We start from the raw sequence: 22,041 nt of genomic DNA, 5'->3' as shown, positions 1-22,041 counted from the left end.
CTCCATCCTTCTGATCATCTTTGTGGCCCTCCTCTGGATCTGCTCTAACAGGTCCACAAATGTGGAAGGTTTCTCTAAAGCAAGTCAGAATATTTTACAGTGGAATGCAACAGAAATTTAACTAGAAAGCTCATCATTATTTCTCCTGATAGAAACAAACGCTCTAGAAACAAACATGGAAAGGGACATACAATAGTGATGTGTGATTGGAAATGGGGTCAACCTCACTCAGATAAGCCTTAGATTTTCAACTTTCACAACCATCAAGATGCTTTTATTTAACACAACAATTACTCCTTTCTAGAGTATTAAGAGTCAAAAATACATAAACATGTTTTTGAAATTACTTCAAATCTGCATATAGACTACATCAGATAGGAATATACAGTACTGTAGTCTACAAGCTTGACAATTGGGCCTTTTCATATCTATGACTGAAGCATAAAAAAAAACACATAAAAATACTAAGTATTATTTCTTAATAGTGTATAGTCTTACATAACTGAGGTGATCAGTTATGTGTCTACATGGCATTTCCAGTGAAAAACTATTTATATATTTTAATAAAAGCACAGAAAGTTTATACATCTCTACAGGACCTGCAATAGCCCTTCAACTTCCTCTGTGAAATAGCTTTCATGAAGTTAAAAGTTAAAAGTGACTACCAGCAGTTAAGTAAACATGTACCTTCTAAGAATGGCCTTCAGTAGCCACAGGGTGGCAGAACTATACTTCAATATAACTTGTAGTTCCAGGACAGTGACAGTATTTCAAAGAGTGGGTTTTTCCCCCCTTAGAGCATAATTAAAATAATGTAAAATACTTGCTCATTGTCCAGTGGGTGCTTTCAAAACCAGAAATCAGAAAGAAAAAAAATGTCTGTACATAAAAGTACAACTACACAACAGTTCTATAAACACCAAAACACTGCAAAAGGTTACTGACCTCCATGTTTCTATTTTGAAAAAATATTCAAGTCATAGAGTAACTGATCACTAAAATCCCAATCATTTTTCCCCCATATAGAATCAAAGAATTACAGAATGGATTGGGCTAGAAGGGCCCTTAAGGATCATTTAGTTCCAAACCCCCTCTCCCATGGGCAGAGTCCACTAGACCAGGTGGCTCAAAGTCCCATTCAACCTGGCCTTGAACACCTTCAGGAACGGAGCATCCACAGTTTCTCTGGGCAACCTGTTCAAATACCTCTCTGCCCTCTGAATAAAGAATTTCTCCCTGGCATCTAACCTAAACCTTGTAAAACCTTGATTGCCCTTCTTCTATCATCACCTGGCTGTGAAGTCAGTCTCCCTCTTTTTTATAAAGCCTCTTACTCGAAGGCCACTGTGAGGCCAGGCTCCAAGTTGTTTTCCAGGTTGAACAATCCCAGCTGGCTCAGCCAGTCTCTGCAGGAAAGGTGCTCCAGCCCTTTGACAACCTTTGTGATCCTTCCCTGGACCCTTTCTAACAAGTCATCATTCCTTGTATTAAGGACCTCAAAACTAGACACAAAATTGGCTTATGGACTTTCCTCCACTCTTTCAATGTAAGAGAACAAAGATATTTGCAAACTCCTTCCTGTTATGAGAAAAGGGCATCAAAAGATTTCTGACAGCTTTAAGCAAATTCGGCAGAGTGTGATTCACCTTGATAATGAAACACATTTGGATGAGGCCAAGAGGGAGATGTCAAGTGGGAAAGAAGTAGGAAGAGGAAATAAAAACAGAATGGAGGAAGCTGGTGATGAAGACCAACTACAGTTATTTCCTGGGTTTCCTCTTTTGCAAAGGGGAAGTGGAAACAGGGGAATAGTACACAGTACTAAAATCAGATAAGTATCTGAGAAAATAGAGTAGAAATAATGGATTTTTCTACAGTGCAATCGTAGGAAGAGAAGTCAGAGGTCATCAGGGAATAATTCTAATTGCTGGACAAGAAGACTGAATGCTCAGGAGAGCAGACTGTGAAAGCACACAGAACAAAGGCAAAGAGACAAGGGCAAGGAAGATCCTGGGCTAAAATGTGTGCATGACAAAACCATCAGATTTAGAAGAACGCAAATAAAAGAATCAATGTCTATTAAAGTCCATTCCATCTAGATTTTAGACTAGAAATCAAGATCACCAAGTTTTGCACCTTTTTTTTTTGTGGAGAAACAGCTGCAGAACATTTGCTTTCCCTTTCTGCTGACTGTGATGGATTATAGTGAATAATTCCTGACAGTTTACTTATCTTAGTGCTAATAGTTCCAATCATGCTGCTCTTCCATTCAGTTGGTAGAGCTCTTCAAGATTTTTTTAGTTTACCTTTGAAAAACCTTCAAAGGGTTACATGCTCATGAAACTAAGAATGCTAGAAAAGGCAAAAACCTATGTGCTCCAATACCAAAACTGAAGTCCCTTACAATCAGCTTACTAAAAGGAAAAGCACAGGTATTCCTAATTCCATCACTTCTTAAAACATGAATGTTTGAACTCCCTTAGGGCCGTTTTTCTACACTTGAATTGCATCAAAACTTCTAAAAGCCTGGCTAATGCCATTCCAGCATAAACTCTTGTATTACAGGGATGCCTGTATCACTGTTTAGCTTTAAGGTGCTTCAAGTATAAAAGGAATTTCTACATGAAGCTTTTCATAATTGACTTAGAAGTTTAAGTAGGAGTGACAGGACCCGAAGTTAGCTAGAGCTCTGAAGTGAATCCATCTAATTTAGACCTTTTCCTTACAAGGAACTCAGATCAATTGAAACACTTCTTTACTAAAAAGATATATTTGATTTAAGCATTAAAGAAATCTAGATTGAAAGAGAAAATCAAAACTAATTAGATGACCAAGATAAATAATATTTACAGATAAATTCTATTTGTGGGTGAGAAGCAGTGGGAGAGAGTGGAGAGGGTTGCCCTTCTCCAAGTTCTATTATACACTGCAATTACAAAAGCCATAAGCAGTGAAGCCTGCACAGTCACCTCTGCTTCTAACTCTTTACCCTGTTTTACACTGCCTTCTGCAGATAAAAAAAAAAAAAAAAATTGTATTTTAGGAAAGATAGAATTTCCATCATGTCCATATTTTGTTACTGTAAGACCATGATTTCTTATATTCACCACCAGCAACATGGTTACACAGTCACTGCTACCTCTATAACATCAATGAGCCTAGCTAGACAAGTACACAGATAAGCCTGGTCTGGGATAAGCAAAGTGGCACTGAAAATGTCAGATGGATTTTCTGACCCATAAACAAAAATCTGCAGGAGCTTTGCTATACACACACAGGACTGTACAAACCTTACCTGGACAAAGGAGAAAGCTCTTACCATATTAGAAGGAAAAATGCTCTCAGCTCAAGAGGGATATCAATGGGCAGACTTACTCAAGGAACTGTGGCCTTCTCCCTGCTCCCTGTGAGTACAGTCTGCTAGAGTGTGAGCTTTTGAAGCATTAGGACAGTTGGGAATGGTACAGTTCCTACCAGAGGAAGCTGTGGTTCACACACCTGCTGGGAACACAAGGGAAAACATCAGGACACCCAACCTCATATGCTGGAAAACAGCTGAATGCCCTGACCAAGCTGATGATAGAGTTAGTGGATTCTTTTCTCCAAGGATTTATCCAGAATCTAGATTTCATATTATAGTATCTTACTGAAATAGGAGATCTCCTTTTTTCTCTCATCCTTTACTCAACAAGTTTCATTTCTAATACAGACTTTATTCAATGTACCAGACCAGCTACCTAGAAAATGTTCTGATATTGACCACTGTCATTAAAACCCAGTGTCAATACAACAAATAAAAATTCCCTCAGAGCAGAAGGGACATATCAGACAGGGAGGGGAGGTGACAGGAAATACAGTCTAAAAAATCTCACAGTGAAGATGCATATATTTGTAGCATGAGTCATACTTTGACATCATCTTAAGAAATTCAGTTTAAGGAAATGCTTTTTTCCTAAAGAAAAATATCACCTCTAATTAAGCTCTATCATATAGGTTAATAGAGAAACATATAAGTTCTTGCTTGGAAACATCAGATTTTTAAATGTACTCTATTCTCTGCTTTTCAGAGATAATCCAAGAATTCATACTTTAAATCCTTTGGGTACACACAGATTTAAAGACAGACTCAGATCCATTTTTAGGCAAATGTTGCATCAATACTTCTTAGTTTATTTAAACAAATGAAAAAACCAAAACAAAACCACAAAACAAAAAAAAAAAAAAAAACCACAAAAACCCAACCAAACGAACCAAAAGCTACATTTCAAAACAGAAGTAAAAACTTTTTTTTTAAACAAGTTGCTGTTTAAATTCCCAGGGGAACCTATGAAAGACTGCATAAGGCTACAGTTAGGTGCTTACTTGCAGAAGTGAAGAATTTAATACTTGTACACTTCTGATTTTATCAGTTAAATTGACATCTTGTTCCTCCCTTTATATACGTGCAAGCAACTTGCAGCTTGTCGAGTTGGTGTTCTGAACATCTATCACTACCAGGACATTAAACTGGTAAGTTCAGCAAGTCTCTAGGGTTTGTGACTACTGCTCCTAGAACCAAACATCAGATGATTTGTTAAGACAGACCTACATGCCTCACTGAAATTTGTGAATTGAATGCAATCACTAGAATCCCACCCTATTTGAGAAAGCTAAACAGTGCCAAGCAGGAGGAAAAAAATAAAAAAGGCATTTGTTTCCTTGTTTCTAAAATAACATTTATTTTTTAATTTTAGGGGTAATAATTACCTTGTTAAAAACCACTAAGTGCTACAAATAGCTACTTATATTTCAAGTTAAAACACTGTTTTTTCTATAACTTAATGGGCACACATTAACAGACATGGAATTCCTGTTGAACACTAGAAAATGCTATTTATTGTGAGGAATTGTTAAACATCAGAACAGGTTGCCCAGAGAGCTTGTGGAGTCTTCATTCTTAGAGATATTCAAAATACCTCTGGACACCATCCTGGACAATCTGATCTAGCTGACCCTGCTTTGACTAAATTATGTCAAGAGGTCCTTTCCAACCTAGACAATTCTGTTCTTTGTGAGATCCTCTGTGGCACAGCTGAGAAGACTACGAATGTACAGCATGCATGCAACAGCATATTAGTGCCATATGACCTATTTATTCCACATTCCAATCTTCTTGAAGACATTTTATCTCATAAAGGGAAACAGAAGGGGCAAAAGGGGGAAATTCTATCAAAACCATAGCAAATACACATGCCTCCACATCTCTGTTAGGTGTCCCAGTCGGGCACATTTATGAGTTTCAGTCTTTTCCATTTATTGGAACTACCTTTAAACTCCTGTCTAGAAATAATACCAATCCAAACCAAACGTACTGTAGCACTAAACACTTCTTTTGTCATAAGCACGTAGTTTTTCCTTTTTGTTTTTTTGGGTTTTTTTTAGGATAGGAAAACTTGGTGGCAATACATGCGCAACTACTGTATATGAAGTTTGGTGATTATTTCACTTGATAACCAAAAATAATACTTTGTAAGCAATATAAGCATGCACTTTTAAAAAACTTTTCCAATTAAACTCAAATAAGACGTGAATTCAGTTGATAATATACAGAAATTTACTGTTATTTCAGACCCTGTAGAGTATCTAAGACATCTTCCTGGGTAGATAAGAAAGATGACATAGGACACACAGGACATCCAGTCCCCTCTGCATCAGTATCTCAAGTGGCACTAGACATTCCTATTCCAGAGAGTAAGCTGAGCTCTGAATGACTCCTGACAAAGAGCAAAAGAATTTATTTCCCTTAACTAAGTTCCATTGAGGGTATTTTCAAAGTTTTCCAACAGATGGTCATCAACCAAAAAAAAAAAAAAAAACCCAAGCAATTTAAAACATCTTGAATAAATTTCCATCAATCAATAAAATTTTTGCTTTTAAATGTAATGCTTCTGATAATCAAATGTTAAGGCAACGGATTAGAATGCACCAGAATTGAGTCACACTAAGAAGCCTTCTGGAAAGATAATTCTGCTAACTATGATGTCTGGGAAAGCCACTGTTCCTAGAGGTCACAGTGGACATCTCCATCAAAACCACACTGCCAGGTAGAGAAGAAAATCAAAACAAAATGAAACCATGAATTACCAAAGGGACAACAGTGGCCTATTACTGTTACTACCAAATCCCAGAAAACAATGAATATTTTCCTAGATATGGTAGCAACAAAACTTTAAGAGAGAGCCCTGAAGAGATTTCTTCCTCCAAATCTCTTCTTCATGGACACTTGTAAGGCAAAAATAATCCCTTCATTCCTAAAAAATATTATTAAAGTACTCAAAGAAGTCAAAGCTCTAACTAAAATCGAAATATCCACAATATATTTAGCAGAACACAGAGTTACCAAGCTTGTATTACACAGGTTTGGGTAGGGGTGTTCACTTCAGTGCTGGCTGGTTTGGATTTTCTTAGTAGTGGAAGAGAACTTACATCAAACTATTCATTTGACTAGATCTTACGTTGTTTATTGCTTTAATTGCGCACTTTATGTAGAAGATCTCACATTAGTATCTTAAATTATTTAAAAGACATTAAGATCAGAGATTAACTTTTTAATAATCACTCTCATTTGAGAGTAAAGCATTTGATTCCAGCTGCTATGAACTTTTCAACAAGCAAATACATTTGCTGACATAAAAGGGTCAACCAACTCCAAAAAAGACTGGTGACAAAATTGAACTCCCTATGTCCAACAAAACAATATTATTCTATACTACACACTTGGCAAAATTCAAAAAAGTTAACTTGCTTGGGAGAACTCTGAATTACTCTATTTTCCTATATTATTCTGACTTATTTCAGAATCAGATGTATCAGAACACTTCCACATCAGCTGTATCAGAACACTTCCACATCACTTTTACTCCAGCTACTTTTTCATTAGTTTAGATTCCCAGCCTCTAACCCACATGGAAGCTATCTAGGTTGCTTTTACATTTGGACCACAGCAAATAATACAATTTAAGTATATCACTGTTAGTAAACCTCTATGGGACAGGATCCTTAATATCAATTGAATTTCTACATCAAAATTAGACAGAGACTGATTTAGGCAGGAAAATTCTAATTCAGGCTCTAACACCAGAGAATAGCTTTGTTGCAACCACAGGTAAGCTGTGATCAGAAAATATACACATTTTAAGTTTTGAAATAGCCAAAATAAACCAGTCATAGTGGTTTCCTTCCCTGTCACCAAATGCATCTCCTGGAATAAATCTTTACCTGAAGCTCTCACCTCACAAAAAAGAATAAAGTTTATAAGACTGAAGATTACTGAGAGAAGCCTGAAAACATAATCTAACACCAGGCTTATGACTCCTTCTGGGGAATGTCTGAATAAATGTGATTACTTATGTCTGGGAACTGACTTTTAGACTTTGAATGCTTGAGAATGACAGTGCTAAGATTAAAAGCCATTCCATGATATAACAAGCAGAAGCTATTCATCAGTGTCCTGAGCTGGGAACAGAGACACACTGGCCCAAAAAATGCTGCCTGGCATAAAGATGGCCTGAAGCAACCCCTCCTTCCCTCCAATGGCAAAGCCCAAGGATACTGCAGATACATCCAAGGACTAAGAGGATAATTAAATTGTGCTTGATTTCTCTTTACCAAATGGCACACACACACAAGAAGCTGGATTTGAATCAGAGAATTTTCAGGGGACAGACTGCTCCTCACCTTGCCAAGGAACTGAGCCATTGCATTGTACATGATCCAGCACTCTAAGCACACATTCACTGCTGCTTTTCCATCTTTGGACAGTAAGGTGCCTAATGCAGCCAAGAATTGCAGGACTACTTCAGCCAGGTTTATTCATTTACCTCAGTTATTCAACACTATAGTCACCCCCCAGAAAGAATCAGGAGACAAATGATCTCCAATAAATAAATAAATAGATAGATAAATAAATAAATAAAGTCTGAAAGATCTCTCCCCACCTGGAAAGCACCTTAACCTGTTGATCTGACAGTGTTGCCAGTCACTGAGCATACAGAGGCTCTTGCATCACCACTAGGACTGGCTTCACCACTAGCTTGCTCTCAGGCTAACTCTTGGTTATATTTGAAAAACAGATGCAAGTTTTTACCTCTGTATTTATACCAATTTCAAGATAATCAAATAAAAGCTCTTGCCACCTTTTTTTCAGGAGAGAAAGAGCACAATCTGCACACTAACTAGAACTAAAAGCTATTTATGAAATTCCTTCAGTAAGTGCTACTGGCAACACAAACATCTCAAAGATGAATCAAAGTCTGATGCAGCAATACTATTAGGACTCAAAAGTTTCCCCAACTTATTACCATGTAAGTGTGGCCTTTGAAGTCTATTTCTCACAGAGAGAGAGAATAAAATTTCTGAATCAGGACTGCAGTTTACTGACCTGCAGTTCCCAAGGGATCACAACCTCACCTGCATTCCACATAGCCCAATGCAGAGACCTGCAGACATACAAGTAATTTCTCAACACGTTACTCACACAAAATACTACACCACAAATAGTGTTCCTACATACTTTGCTAATTTGTTCAGAGCTTAGAGGGTATCTCTACAGAGCACAGTCAACTTGTATGCCCTATTATAGAAGGTTTCATCTCATCTCTTCCTTCTGTAAAACATATTTCTTTTTCCTACCATCACAGTCACAGACATTTGATTTGAGCTATTAATACAATCTCTCTGCCTACTTGGCTACACTGGAACCCTACAACCAAGAGATTCTATGTGAAGACCCTAAGACTGCTGAAGTTATATTTCCATTCCACACAAGGAATTACTAAGAAAAAGGTTCAGCCTTAGCCATTATTTTTATTACCATTTTGTCAGCTCCATTCCAAGTCTGAGTCTAGTCTATCTTTTAAGGCTAGAGATTCTTTGGTATATTGCTGTAGTTGTATGAAAACCACAAAAAAAAATTGCAAAAAAGTAAATATGAGTTATCAGCTACTAAGATACTCAGACTTTACTCAATCACAAAAACTATGTGTACAAATAAAAACAGAATATTGATTTTGGGGTTTGGTACTATTTAACTGCTTTAAAAAATCCATAAATCTATCCTTCAGCTATCCAACTGGAAACGCCCTATTGCCTACCTATCTCATTATACTGCAATGTTAGACTCAAAAAATCCCAAGAAAATAAAATAATAAGGAAAATAACTTCCTTATAGTGGGTAATAATCTCATTAAGCACTAAAAGAAGAACTTTCCTTGTGGGAAAAGGTTTGTTAGGGCATTTTTGAAAGAATTCTTTCCTTTAGCTGACTACAGCATATTAAGTGACTGTAAGATTGTTAACACTCAGAAACAGGGAGCAAATGTTCTTGGGAATATCTTGGGGAGATACAAAAGACTCACAGCAGTATTGAATGCAGTGAAGATTTTCACCCTTCTCTGAGGCTGGAGTGGATTAAAATAATTTGCGCATCTTCTCTTTAGATTTTCTAAAGATTGAAAACAGGAGAACATGAAATGTTACAGAAATTCATCCCAGGTTCACAAACAATGTTTTTCAATATTTGAAAATTACTTGCTTCTTTTGTTCACAGTCTCTTCTGCCTTTGCAAAGCATGAATAACAGCCCATCTTTTATTTGTTTTCAGTTTCTCACAGAACCAGTTTGTTATGACTGCTCTCTCCTACACAAAAGCTGGTCAGGGCTTCCAAACACCCTTCTGTTTATTTATGGCAAGCTGAAGTGTAAACATTTGCTTACTACAAATCAGTGCCAGAAATTGCTAAATAAACCCACTGTTTTAACACCTTTTACCCCCGACTATATAAAAGAAAACTAAACACTTACAGTCCACATGCCTTTCTCTAGTCTGCATATATTCATCACAGGTCAAAGCAACTCTCTCTTCTTTCAAGATAGAATGGGTACAAGTTCAGCTTCCATACTTCCTTCTTTTGCCTGATCTGGTTTAAGAGTGTAAGAAAGACTTCTGTGGGGCTGCTTTTTAATTTTTAGGGGGAGAGTTTCTTTATTTTTCCTTAAAGCTCTAAGAGACAGGCTGGTGATCCAATCCCCAGTGTGCCTCCACAAACAGTGATGCCAGCAAAGCACACAAGCAACAAGCTGCAGCAGGAGCGCAGAGGGACCAGGAGTACCTCAAGCCAGTACAGCTGCAGAATATTTTGTGTCGAAAGAAGATGGATAAGGTGTCATAAACCCATTAGATGGAATTTTCTGATAAAGTCTGGTTCTTCTGACAGTTTTCAAATGTGTGTAACAGAGATAAAGAGATGGAAAATAACCTTAGTCGGCAACAGATAGAGGGGCTTTTTCTCCCCTTCAAACAGAAGGTTCTGAATTTACAGTTCAAGATTTTCTTCACCATTCCCTAGCCCTCCTTAGTCTGAAACACAACTTTACTTAGAGAAAAATTGCTCTTTCAAGGAGAAATACCTAAAATGAAGATTTTAAATAATTTTTAATCTCTGGTCTTTAATTAGGAGCAGAAATTGAATTATAAAAAGAATGGACAAGTGTTCAGACTTCTGTGCCTTCTCCAGGTCTAAGCAAAAGAAACACTTCTGTCCACACTTTTTTCTTTCCTCCCATAGACTATACCAACTAGCTCAGAAAAAAACCAAACAAAACAAAAAAACCACAACAAAGTCACAAAATCCCAAACAAACAGCAGAACCCCAGCTTTCTCTCTAATATCTTTAGATCCCAGTAGCTATATTACCACGTTTTTTTTTTTCTTCCTTTTAGGTGTTCAGGGCTTGATCTGGTTTGCTATGGGCTATTTGCTGATCACACAGTAATCTCCCTCACTACCAGGGCCAAAGAATAAATACATCAGGAACTAAAGACACAGCCTATGAAAATTCACTCCTTGGGTTTCCCACAACAATTTTCAACACTCAAAGTACACAGGCCAGTGACAGGACAAAATGTAGGAACATAATGTGTAATTCACAGAATCAGCCTATGCCACTGAAGATGCTTTGACTCCTCTCCCCCTGCATGTCCCATAGTATTGCCCCAGTGCCCAGGTGACACTTGTGTTGCCACTGGTGTCATGGTACAAACCCAAAGTGACACCCCACAACAGTGCCCACAACCAGACAAAGTGCAGGCACTTGCTCTACTCCTCCAGCTCTGCAGTGTGTGCAGAGGGAGGTGGAAGGCTGGAGGTATTTATGTCTTAAACTGCTACAAATTACAACTGACAAGGTTCTGCTACTAGAGCCTTAACTCTCTTCAGCAACCCAGCAACACCACTAAAAATCAATGCAAGTCCATAGTGCAAGTGTTAGTTCTAATTAGCAAAGACAGTAAATTCAAACAGCCTGTCTTAGCAGCTTTCCAGCCTTTAAGGTAAAGTTGCACTATGGTGGATTGGGAAGCCTGGGGAAATGTGAACAGCTGCAAGGAATATAAACTCCACTAATTTTGTGTATGACTTGTTCTCATCTGCTGTCATTTACATGCAGAGATGTGAAGCATGGAATCTGATGCCATTGTGCACTACAGACCTGATCAAAAGGTCTTAAAGATATTGAACAAATCTAATAAAAAGAAACAAAACAAAACAAAAAACTAACAACCAAGGAAAAAAAAAACCAAACAAACAAAAAACGACACAAACAAAAAAAGAAATGGCATAATTCAAACTGAATATATACCTGAGGACCCAGTCACACTGGTCCAGGAGAGCTTCCTCCTGTAATAGGTAGCCAGCCCTGGCGACCAAAACATTTTGGAGTTTGACTTACTCTCTAATGCTGAATTCCTACTTTTGTTTTGCCTCCATTCATAGTTATCCTCCCTAGGTAAGCAAGCAAGCAAAGCACATCTAGTTCTTCTATTTACATTTCAGCAACATGCAAGTTTCTGCCATTCTGTGTGTTTGGAGGATGAAGCCACATACATGAAATGCAAATGGACAAGACTTGGCTTGCATTGCCATCATGCAATTTCCTACACACTTTCTCTACAAGCAAATACAGCATTTATATGCAAAAGTAACCCCAGACCACAAGAAATGCCAAGTGTACTTTAATGTAACCTCACCGGGGCTGGGAAGCCCAGCACAGCAGGGGCATGGCACACTCTCCAGTGCACTCCACAGTGCTGATGCACTAAGGCCCTGCCAGAAAGGAGTTCTGCTCCCTTCCTGTTTGTTTGTCTGAGTTTTCTACAGAAACAGAAAAAGTGAAAAAAAAGAAGTTCAGCTAAGGAATACACCAAACTGACAAAACAGGTACTTTTATCCCCACAAGAAGGCAGCACATCAGTTCAGCCTTCCTCTTGAGACCTCTATTTTGATCTCCACAGATCACTGAAGTCAAAGTCCCAGTTCTGTTCTGAAAATATCACCTCAGTTCTTTCTTTTTCGTTGTTGTTTATGCAACTAAAATATAGGTTACTGATTGAAAGGGGGCTTTCAAAACTAACAAAGAAAAGGCAAAAATCACCGGAGATGTATCCCCTCAAAAGGAGAACCATCTTCTTATTGCTTTAAAGACATAATTTTAAAATCTGTATTAGATCAGGAAAAAACTATTATTAAAGACACTGTCTTATAAATGTAGTTGTTGGGGAAAAAAACATTAAGACCAATTTTAGAAAACTTCAAAAATAAACCTGGGAAATATAAATTCCACATATCCTGATGACATTTCTTCAACCACAGGTTTTTATCTGTTTTGTCTTAATAGGCCAGGTAGAGGCACAGTTTAGCTTACAAAGGGCAGCAGCCCTTTTACTTTATTTGACCTGAAGTGAAACCTGATGGAAAATGTTTCAGACATAATAAGGCCATAAGCTTGCTCACATCTTCTTCAAAATGTGTTATTAATCTAAGTAATGCTGTTTGCACTTAAACAATCACTTTAAGAAAACTAACAAAACATACAGGATGGAAATCAAGCCTTAACAACAATGCAGAAATGGACCTCAATAACTCTGAGATATGATACCTTCAAAACAAAACCCCCCTGTAATCCAAACTAATGATGCCGAGAATTTTTTCCAATAGGTTTCTTACGGAAGATTAGAATGAAAGGTTATTCTCGAGCCATAAGGGGTTAAAAAAATTGAAGAGTTTACTACTGAGAGGAAAAATCCAGGATCATAAGATCCATCCTAAACAATCACAGCACTCAGGAAAAACAGAAAAGTAAATTGGGCTCCAACATTACAATATCTATACTGTCAAATACCACCACTATATGTATCATTCCTGTCAGGAAAAACAAAGACAGATGGTTGTAGAAAAAGACACTCTTCAGAACAACCTTAACTTTCACGTACTGACGAATCAAAATATTTACAATATTTATCCCCCTACAGAGCTCATTCCCTACAATTAAAGCTCTTCTAAACTGCCACAGCATATTGCTACGGAAATTTTGGCAGAACAAATCCTTAATTTACATAACTCTTGAGAGTAGTCACCTAAATTCGAGCAAGAAAAATAATGCATTCTCAAATATTATTGATGTTGTGAAGCCTCTGATTTATTTTATTCATAATTATTTACATATTTCATTGCTTTCTCATCAGAGGGAAATATCCAACTGTCAATAGCAAGGTCAACAGCTTCCAACTGGCATGAGTGTGACTGGAATTTGCACAGCATTCACTACTGAAATGTCACTTTCTGAAACAGCATCTTTGTCGTCTCAAGCCAAAGGAGAGCTGTATTTCAAAGATCTAACAGTGGATGTAGGGGCATAAAGACCCCTTGGTACTGCCCCAGTTCCCACAAGCTCTCTGCCCTGAGTGACCTCACTGCCACTAACAGCAAGGAGCACAAAAGGTCTCCTAATGCAGGTACCTCATCTGTGAAAACCCCTGCCCCAGAAAGGAAGACAAACCTTGCAGGTCCACAGCAAGCCCAGCAATGGACTCCAGTGTTGAATCTTAGCTTAGAGCAAATTTTTATAGTTAAAATGCAATTAAAACATATCTGATACATCTTGACAGAACATTTTTCTAGCATCTAGAACACAGACTAGCACCTGCCCAGATCCTTTCTGGCCTACATTAGGAATTTCCCTTTCTATAAAGGTCAGGCAGATTCAGGGTGGCTGATCCACATGCGAACACACAGAACCAGGAATTTCAAAGCTCTCCTGGACTCCAACATAATTGCTTCATTTCCTTCTCTTGAAGCTACCTCCCAGAGCAGCCTCTAGTCACCGAAATTTCTTCAGGCTTAGCAGGAATGCCCCTCAAAAAATGGTCTCCTAAGTATGTTTCTTCTCAATTTGAAGGTTCTAACTGTTCAAAGTCCAAAATTCAGCCAGGGCTAAAACCCACACATGAGACAAAATTAAAAAAAAATTAAAACAATTACAAGACCACGTGAAGGGTTTCTACTCTTTACTTATTTTCAGTAATCAGAATTTGATCCTAAAATTTCAAAAATCTCTTGGGAATAAAAGCATCCCATCTACAAGCAGACAGTCATGCAATATAGTATGCACATGGAATGCCAGAGCAGCAGACCTCATTTTATTTCATAAGCAGTCAAAAAGCCATCACAGTCAGAACACAAAGAAATGAGGGTTTAGAAATCACTATGTCAAGGATCCTGACTTTCACTACTAAGTATAAGCGTCAGTTAATTCAACAAATTTGAGGGGATATACTACTTCTACCAGTTAGTAATATGAGGGTGGGTTTGGGCTTTTTTTTTTTTTTTTGTGTGGGGAATAAACTGTAAAAAAATTAAAAATTAGGTTTATAAAAATTCAATAATTTCTTAGGAAAATCTTATAATTTTTAGCCTTGAAAAAATTCAAACATAAGACTCTCTCCACTTCTGCAATCAGAGTAGTCAGAGTAATGGAAGTCCTAAGAGCAGAGAACACTGGCAAGTATCATATGAAAGTCTTAGATAGATGGGACATATGAAGGATAATTCTTTTTTTCAATAAAAGAATTAAAATGCGACAAATACATGGTTGCTGTAGGTAAGTATAATTACACTGCATGATGTTTTTGTTTTGCTAGTTTTTCCCAATAACTGTCATCTGTTCTCACACAAGTGATTAAATTAATTTCATTTTTCACTTAATCCAATTTCCACTTCTAGTTCAATTTATAATCATCACTTCCCCATGCTAGCGTGGAATTAAATTGCCGTCATTCTTGACCATTAAGCACATCATATTCCAGTCAGCAGAATCAATCAAAAATACCACAGCAGTGCCATGGATTTCTTATTAAATACATTCCTTTTTGCTGCTTTGTAGAAGCTGATCATCAGTGTCAGAAGCTGTTACACCAAGTTCTGACTTTTCAGGCAAAAGAAATATATTCTGAATCAAAAATAGACAACAAAAAAGTCTCTTTTTTAAATGAACACAGCATTTTCTCTGTTCAAATTGCACTTACTTTACTTTTTAAGTGCCCACTGAAGAAATTACCCATGCCAGCGTAAATTTCCATCTGCTACTGATCTTGTAACCATACTTCTCCTTACTGTAAAATCAAAAGTTACTGCTCCCCTTAATAAAAAGAAAGGGAAAAAAACCAAAACAAAACCACCTCCCTTCTTGCTACTCAAATTTCTTTGTATGTTCAAATTCAAATCCTGGGTGAAATTCACTTACACAATCAGCAATACACAGACTTTTCAACAGAAGTTGCCATCTTAAACACAGTTGTTCGTGTCCTGTTTTAAAAAGAAGACAAGACTGAACAAAGATTACAACTCCACTAAAAGATCAGAAGGAATCTCATAATTCTTGTCCAAGGCAAGATTCTACACTATTTGTTCAGAGTCAGTTTGAAGCACAGTCACTTCCAAGCTCGCTTTCATAAAAACACATCCATAAATTAAGTTTCTGCATGGTCATCTTTACTTTTAAAACATTCCATTGTATTCTGACACTAAAAACAGTGGTTAATTTCATCTTGTGTGTGGTTCATGCTGAGCTACAAAGTGTTAAATAAAGAACACTTCCATTTCCATATTAATATTCCCTTCCCTAACAGCATTTTCTCCTGTTTAGATTTGAATGAAAGGTATACCTGCCAATCTAACTGGACCATTTTCAAAGAAACCCCAAGGCAACTTCTTTCCCTCTTGACATATTAGGAGTCTACAATCTTTGCCCCATCTGCCAATTCAATAGCTGCCCAAATGTACATTTTGTCCATGCATGCCTATACAGGAATTAACAGGGCCTTTTGTTGCTTGTATGTGCAGTATAACACAATATTTTTACAAACATTGTAGACACCTAAAAAAAATTAAAAATCTTCTGCTTAGGAGATGCTAATGGGTACAACTGTATTATTTTTAGTGTCCTACTAATCAAGAGCTTATTATTCTCTAACAGTTTCTGAGAATACCCATACCTAGCATAGTACTTTGTACATAATAACTGTAAAGTGCTTTGTGTCAAATGTGTCACAGTGTCAAATTATTCACAGTCTGAAAAACAGGCAAAAGATTAAAGGAGTTTTTCTGGAGCACTTCCAAAGTAAAGAAAAAATTTCTCAGTAATCATCTGTAAACTTGGATAATACAAGGAGATGTGACTGAGTAGCTATATATATATGGGTGGCTTTTTAAGCATCTGTGGTAACTGTATTACTTATTCAGCACATCACTGGATTTCTGTAGGATCTATTTAAACAACAAATACGGTTTTCAGATAAAAACTCTGAAGAATTGAACACGCCTCAGCGGTCTTGCTCCTGCCAACTGCTTTATGGAGGCAGATCCCAGATTCAACAGGAATTGGCAGGGCTCCAGTAATCCTTTACCCTATGTGCTACAGTTAACAGGATTGTGGCCTCTGGGTCTGCTCCTGGTCTTTTCACGACTGAACAAATGCTGCCATGAACATTTACTCAAAGAAGACTAACCCCAACTTTCTTCTGAAACGTTTGCAAGATACTTTCCCAGCCCTACAAAATTGGAAAAATTCATGACAAGCTTTAAAAACTATAGTCACGCGATTTGCTATGATCAACGTCTGTAGCTTATTTCCCCGCGGTAAGACTCAAAACATAATTCCATTTCTTTCCCATTTTATTGTGGCGTCTGGTGCCAAGCACGCTGCTTCCCCGTGTTTCGGTGTGACAGCCACGGATCAGCTGTCACCCCGACCCCGCTCGCTCCGCGGGCGGAATCCACCCCGCACCGGTGGCCGGGGAGAGCGGCAGCAACGAGCTGAGCAATCTGCAACCTGCGGCATCGGCAGAATTGCTCCAGATGGAACGAACGGGAAATTTCCTGACGGGAACCGAATCTTTCCCCACCATCAGCTGCAACCACCTGAGCAGCACCTTTTCAATCGCGAGGGCTGCAGATCCAATGTTCCAGCAATCAGGGTGCCTGGATCATTTGCAGCTGCGAGCTCCCGCATATTTAAACGCCGGAGAGGAGCAAGAGGTTGATTTTCGTCAGTCAAACGAGTAGCTTCGAGTGCCGGCACACGAGAGCGCAGCTCGCACCGAGCTGCCTCACAGCGCCCGTGTCGCGGCGGCAGAGCCATCCATGTTTCACCGAGCCGCCGCCAGCCCGGCACCTGCGGCACGTCCCCGCACAACCCCGCGGGAGCGGCACTCACGGCGTCCCGGAGCCACCCCGGGCTCGGGCTCATCCTCCCCCCACGGCCGCTCCCCGCCGCCTCCTACGCGGAGCCGAGGGCCGGCGGGAGCGCCGCTCGCTGCCCGGGGGCGCCCCGGCGGCCGGAGCCGCCGCTTGACCCGTCTCCCTGGCAACGGGGACACTCGCCCTCGCCACCCCCTGCTCCCCAGCGGAGCCCCCTTCCCCAGCGCAGCGGGGCTGAGCGCCCGGGGCCGCAGGGCACGACCGGCGGCCGCCCCCCGCCCCGGTCCCGGTTAGGTAACGCGGGCGCCGCCGCGGGCCCGGCCGCTCGCTCACCTCGGGCAGGTGCCGGGGCCGCGCACGGCGGTGGCGGCGCCGCCTCTCCTCTCCGCTCCTCTCCGCCCCGCTCCGCTCCGACGGCAGCGGGGGGACGAGCTGCGGGCCAGCAGCTCCCGCGCCGCAGAGCCGCCGTCCCGGCTGTGCCGCTCCGGTGCCCGAGCAGGAGGAGCTTCCCCGCCCCGCCCAGTGCGCAGCGGCGGCCCGGGAGGGCCGCACCTGCCGGAGGAGGAGGAGGAGGCAGGGGCGGTGTGTCGCCGCTCCCGGGGCCGTGGAGGGCCGCCAGCGCAGCCCGCCGTGCCCCCGTGAGGCAAAGGCCGCCAGCGCTGCGCACCCGCCGGGGCCACGGCCCTGCGGGAGCGCTGGAGGGGAAAAGGCCTGGTTGAGTGAGCCCTTGAAGTAGCGCTAAGTTTGTAGGAAGAGCACCTGCGAGGCGGGATGACGACGGGGTCAGGAGGGCTGGCAGGGGGGCATTTGGGAAGAAGGATTTTAGGACAAGAGATACGGCTGGAAAGGATGAGGTCTCTGCAGCATCAGGATCAGAGCACTACATCCTAGGATATTAAGGCATCACTGCTTTATCATCCTGTTATGGGGTTTAATGTGAATTTTTAAAAATCTTAAGTGTGAAAGTGATGAGGAACATCTGTCTGAGATACAAGTGCTGTGCCACTGTGTATTTTTCCAAATGCCATCTTTGCAGGGACGCAGGATCCAGTCTGCAGTGAGGCTCAGTAACAATGCTGTTCTTTCAGCTTCACCTCATGATACTGACAGGTGGTGAGAGCTTTTCTTCCTGCACCCTCTAACCAGTCCCATGGTTATGAAGAACATTCAGGAAAATTAAAAAATAAATCTGATCATTAGCGATCCACTCATAATCAGCAAAACTGGAACGTGCTTTAATATATAGGAGAAAATAGAATTTTGAGAATTGCACAGAGTACCTCTACTTTTGAGCAGTTTTCGTCTTGCTACTGGATATTCTTAGGAGTTTAGTTTCTGTTTTCTGATCTGGGAAGTTAATACAAAACCAGTAGATCCCAAGAATCTCTGCCTCCATCTCCAACATACCTCCGTATTATATTTTACATACATGTCACATCAGAGGAGTTCATATCTTTTTCAGATGACAATTCCTTAAGACCCTTTTACAGCATATGGGCCGTCAGTTAATCCTACTGACAGAAGAGTTGTTCTGTTGTAAGGTGTTTGTGAAAGGTAACTAGAAATGCCCCAATTCCTCATCTGCAGAGCAGACAGTAACATCTGGAAAGTTAGTTCAGAAAGTGCACCAGATGCAGTCTATGGAGTGTTTTGGGTAGTTATGCAAAGCTTCCCCAGGTCAAGGGTCAAGCAGCTTGGTGCTTGTGCAGTGCAATACCAGGGAGAGGCCCATTTTAGTTACAAAACAGAGGCATAAAGGCAAGGCCAGTGCTTCATTAGAACCAGTTAATTCATGTGCAACACAAAACTGTTATGGCTACGGTACCTTTCCTTGATTGCATCCAAGTGGGTTTCAAATGTCTCCAGAGAGGGATACCTCCCTCGGCAGACTCCTACAGGGCTCTGCCACCTTCAATGTAATGTTCTTCCTCTTGTTGAGGTGGAACTTCTTGTGTTTTGGTTTATGGTCACTGCTCCTTGTTCTGTTGCTGGACACCACTGAAAGGAGTCTGGCAATACAACATGTTAAGTATTCGAAAAAGTCACAGAGATTGACAATGATTTTTATTCTTTTTTTTTTTTTTGTAAAATTCTCTATTCTGGAAATATATAACGAAGAGCTTTTTTATCTTACTCCTATTCCCAGCTCTAGAGAAAGACTGCAGATGTTCAATGATCCCATACACAAGATGCGTGTAAATGTGAAAGGCTCCAAAGAAATACCTGAACACAACAAAAATTAAGCCTACCAGATCTTGGAAAAAGGTGCAAAAACAACTATCGCAGCTACTTACTTACATGAATGATGACCCTGTTTTTCCTTTAACATTTGTGTGAAAGTAACTTGAGCAGATGTACAAGAGCTTGTTAGAACTGGGAATATAAACTTGCATGAGGTAAAAACACTTCAGTTTGGGGCAGTTGATAAAAGTTTATGAAGCTGGAAATATCAAGTGATCTATCCTAAACCATGAAAGACTTATTGCTGCTCTTGTGGATGAAGACACAGAAGACATCCTAGGAGGACCTTTCAAGACTCTAAGAGAACAAAAAGGACATCAGTAATAGCCAGAGTTTCTCCCATGTCTATAAATCCCAAGGGAAAACAGAGTACAGTGGAGTATGCTCACAGAGCAAAGAATGTGATGAAACCTTAAGTTAACCAGCAGCAGCCAAAAGGAGCTGTTATTGAGGAAGATACTGAAGAGATTAAGCACCTGAAAGGAGACCTCTGCTGCACAAGAGTAAAATGGAATCTGTATTTTCATTTGTGTAGCCCTTAAAAGGAAAGCTGAAAGTTTGGGAAGAACAAGTTACAGAGGATATTGAGATAATGAGCAACATGGAAAAAGTAGTGAAAACAATCACTAAACCATTCTCAATTAATAAAAGCAATGAAACAATGAAAACAGATCTGCAACTCAAGGAGAAATAACTGAAATTAAGCACAGACAGATCTGCAAGAAACCAAGATTTCTCTAGCTCCGAAAGAATATATGGTTTCAGTTCTGAATACAAAAAAACTTCACAGCACAGCTAGCCATTTGGTCAGTACTGTTAAGATAAATCATGTTTTGCTTACAAAATTGTATCATAAGAGAGCTGTTGATCATCACAGTGCTACCATCCAAATGGATTTGCAGGAGAAATTCATGTTCTGGACAATAAAGTACAAGACTCAGTTAGTGAGAACTATCTGAAGCAGCAACAGATGTTGACATCTTACGTATAATTTATAGGTGTCCTCCTATCTATCAGTTGTTCAGCAGATAATGTATTTGCACTAGTTGTATCAGGGTCTTTTAGCTCTGTTAAAAATTGCAGACCACTGAACTTTCTCAAGTGTCTGAAAATGTGTAACAAAATAGGACTGTGCTATTTGCTTGTAAAGCTGTGCCATTCAGTCAAGTTGACTGAGAAGCAAATATCTGGATCAGGAGGAGCATTAAATATCTTGACAGCAATGGTAGAAATTGTCCTGGAACTAAACTGTTTGTTTCAGAATAACATAAGGAAATTTTCTGCTTGATGAGATCGAGGACCATAAAAACAATTAATATCTTAGGAGATCTTTGTCTCACTCTGAAAAAAAAAATTACAGAAACAGCCTGTGGTTTTTTTTCTCAGATGCAAAGTACTATGGGAATTTAGGAGAAGTGGAAATGGAAAAGTGTGTATATACAAAGAATGCAAATGAATTAGTGTCCTCACTTCAAAGCCAGCTGAACCTGTTGGCACACGAGGTGCAGAAGAACTCTAGCTTGTATACTGCCAAAAAATGCAGGTTTGATGACTACCATCACTGCTGGGCAAGAAAATGTTTATCTGGAAACCACTGACTTAGCCAATAGTAAAACTTCTGTTTCAAAACAAATTTATTGCATCTCTGGATAATTTCTCTCAAAAGCTCAAGGACATAAATGGTAGTTTATGGCCATATGTTTCATGGACATGAAAGAAGATGCTGGCGGAATCCATATTCTGTTCTCAGCAACTTCTTAGCAATCTAAAAAATCCATCTCAGGATACTGGTAAATGGAGGGAATTTAAAACTGCTCAGATAGTCAGCTTTATGGATCAGTAACAGTCCTTCTTCAGCAACAAGAGACAGCAGCTTCAGTGTTTGCAGTAGAGAACAGAAGGTTTATGATTAAGATCTGTATTTTTTATTGGATATTATGTCCTGCATTAAGATTTCAGTAGATGCAGTTTGGAACTACTGCACTGTGAGAATATATCCTACAATACATTTTATTATATGCCTACCAAGAATACAAATAGTTGTGTTCAAAGATCCTTGACGTACTGCTGGAACTAAAACAAACTAATTGCCAATTTTAAAAGCATTGGAATTCACCCATGAGAGCTACAAACCAATGGCCTATACTGACCTTAAAAAAGGAGAGAGTATGTCATGGTGCTGCCAGCTAGGTCCAGGGTCCACATCCCTGCTCTCATTTAGAGGCCTGCCT

General features: G+C 39.7%; 1 protein-coding gene and 1 pseudogene across 2 annotated transcripts in view; one reads left to right on the top strand and one right to left on the bottom strand.

The window, feature by feature from the left end:
- Window positions 1–18,051, bottom strand: part of KLHL32 (kelch like family member 32) — a 122,378-nt gene extending 104,327 nt beyond the window's left edge. The window contains exon 1 of one of the 2 annotated variants that reach the window (XM_066547511.1): window positions 17,903–18,051. The gene's annotated coding sequence lies outside the window, so the exon portion shown is untranslated. Of the gene's footprint in view, window positions 1–3,375; window positions 3,395–17,902 lie in introns of those variants that run through there. The other variant, XM_066547512.1, reaches the window with a different exon arrangement.
- A 1,909-nt stretch (window positions 18,052–19,960) lies between these two features.
- Window positions 19,961–21,653, top strand: LOC136554301 (kinesin-like protein KIF11; annotated as a pseudogene).
- The last annotated feature ends 388 nt before the right edge of the window (window positions 21,654–22,041 follow it).

This window comes from Molothrus aeneus, chromosome 3 (genome assembly GCF_037042795.1).
Source record: "Molothrus aeneus isolate 106 chromosome 3, BPBGC_Maene_1.0, whole genome shotgun sequence".
In the NCBI taxonomy this organism is placed as follows: Eukaryota; Metazoa; Chordata; class Aves; order Passeriformes; family Icteridae; genus Molothrus; species Molothrus aeneus.
Note: the sequence above shows the minus strand (reverse complement) of the source record. Positions and strands in the feature narration are given on the sequence as shown.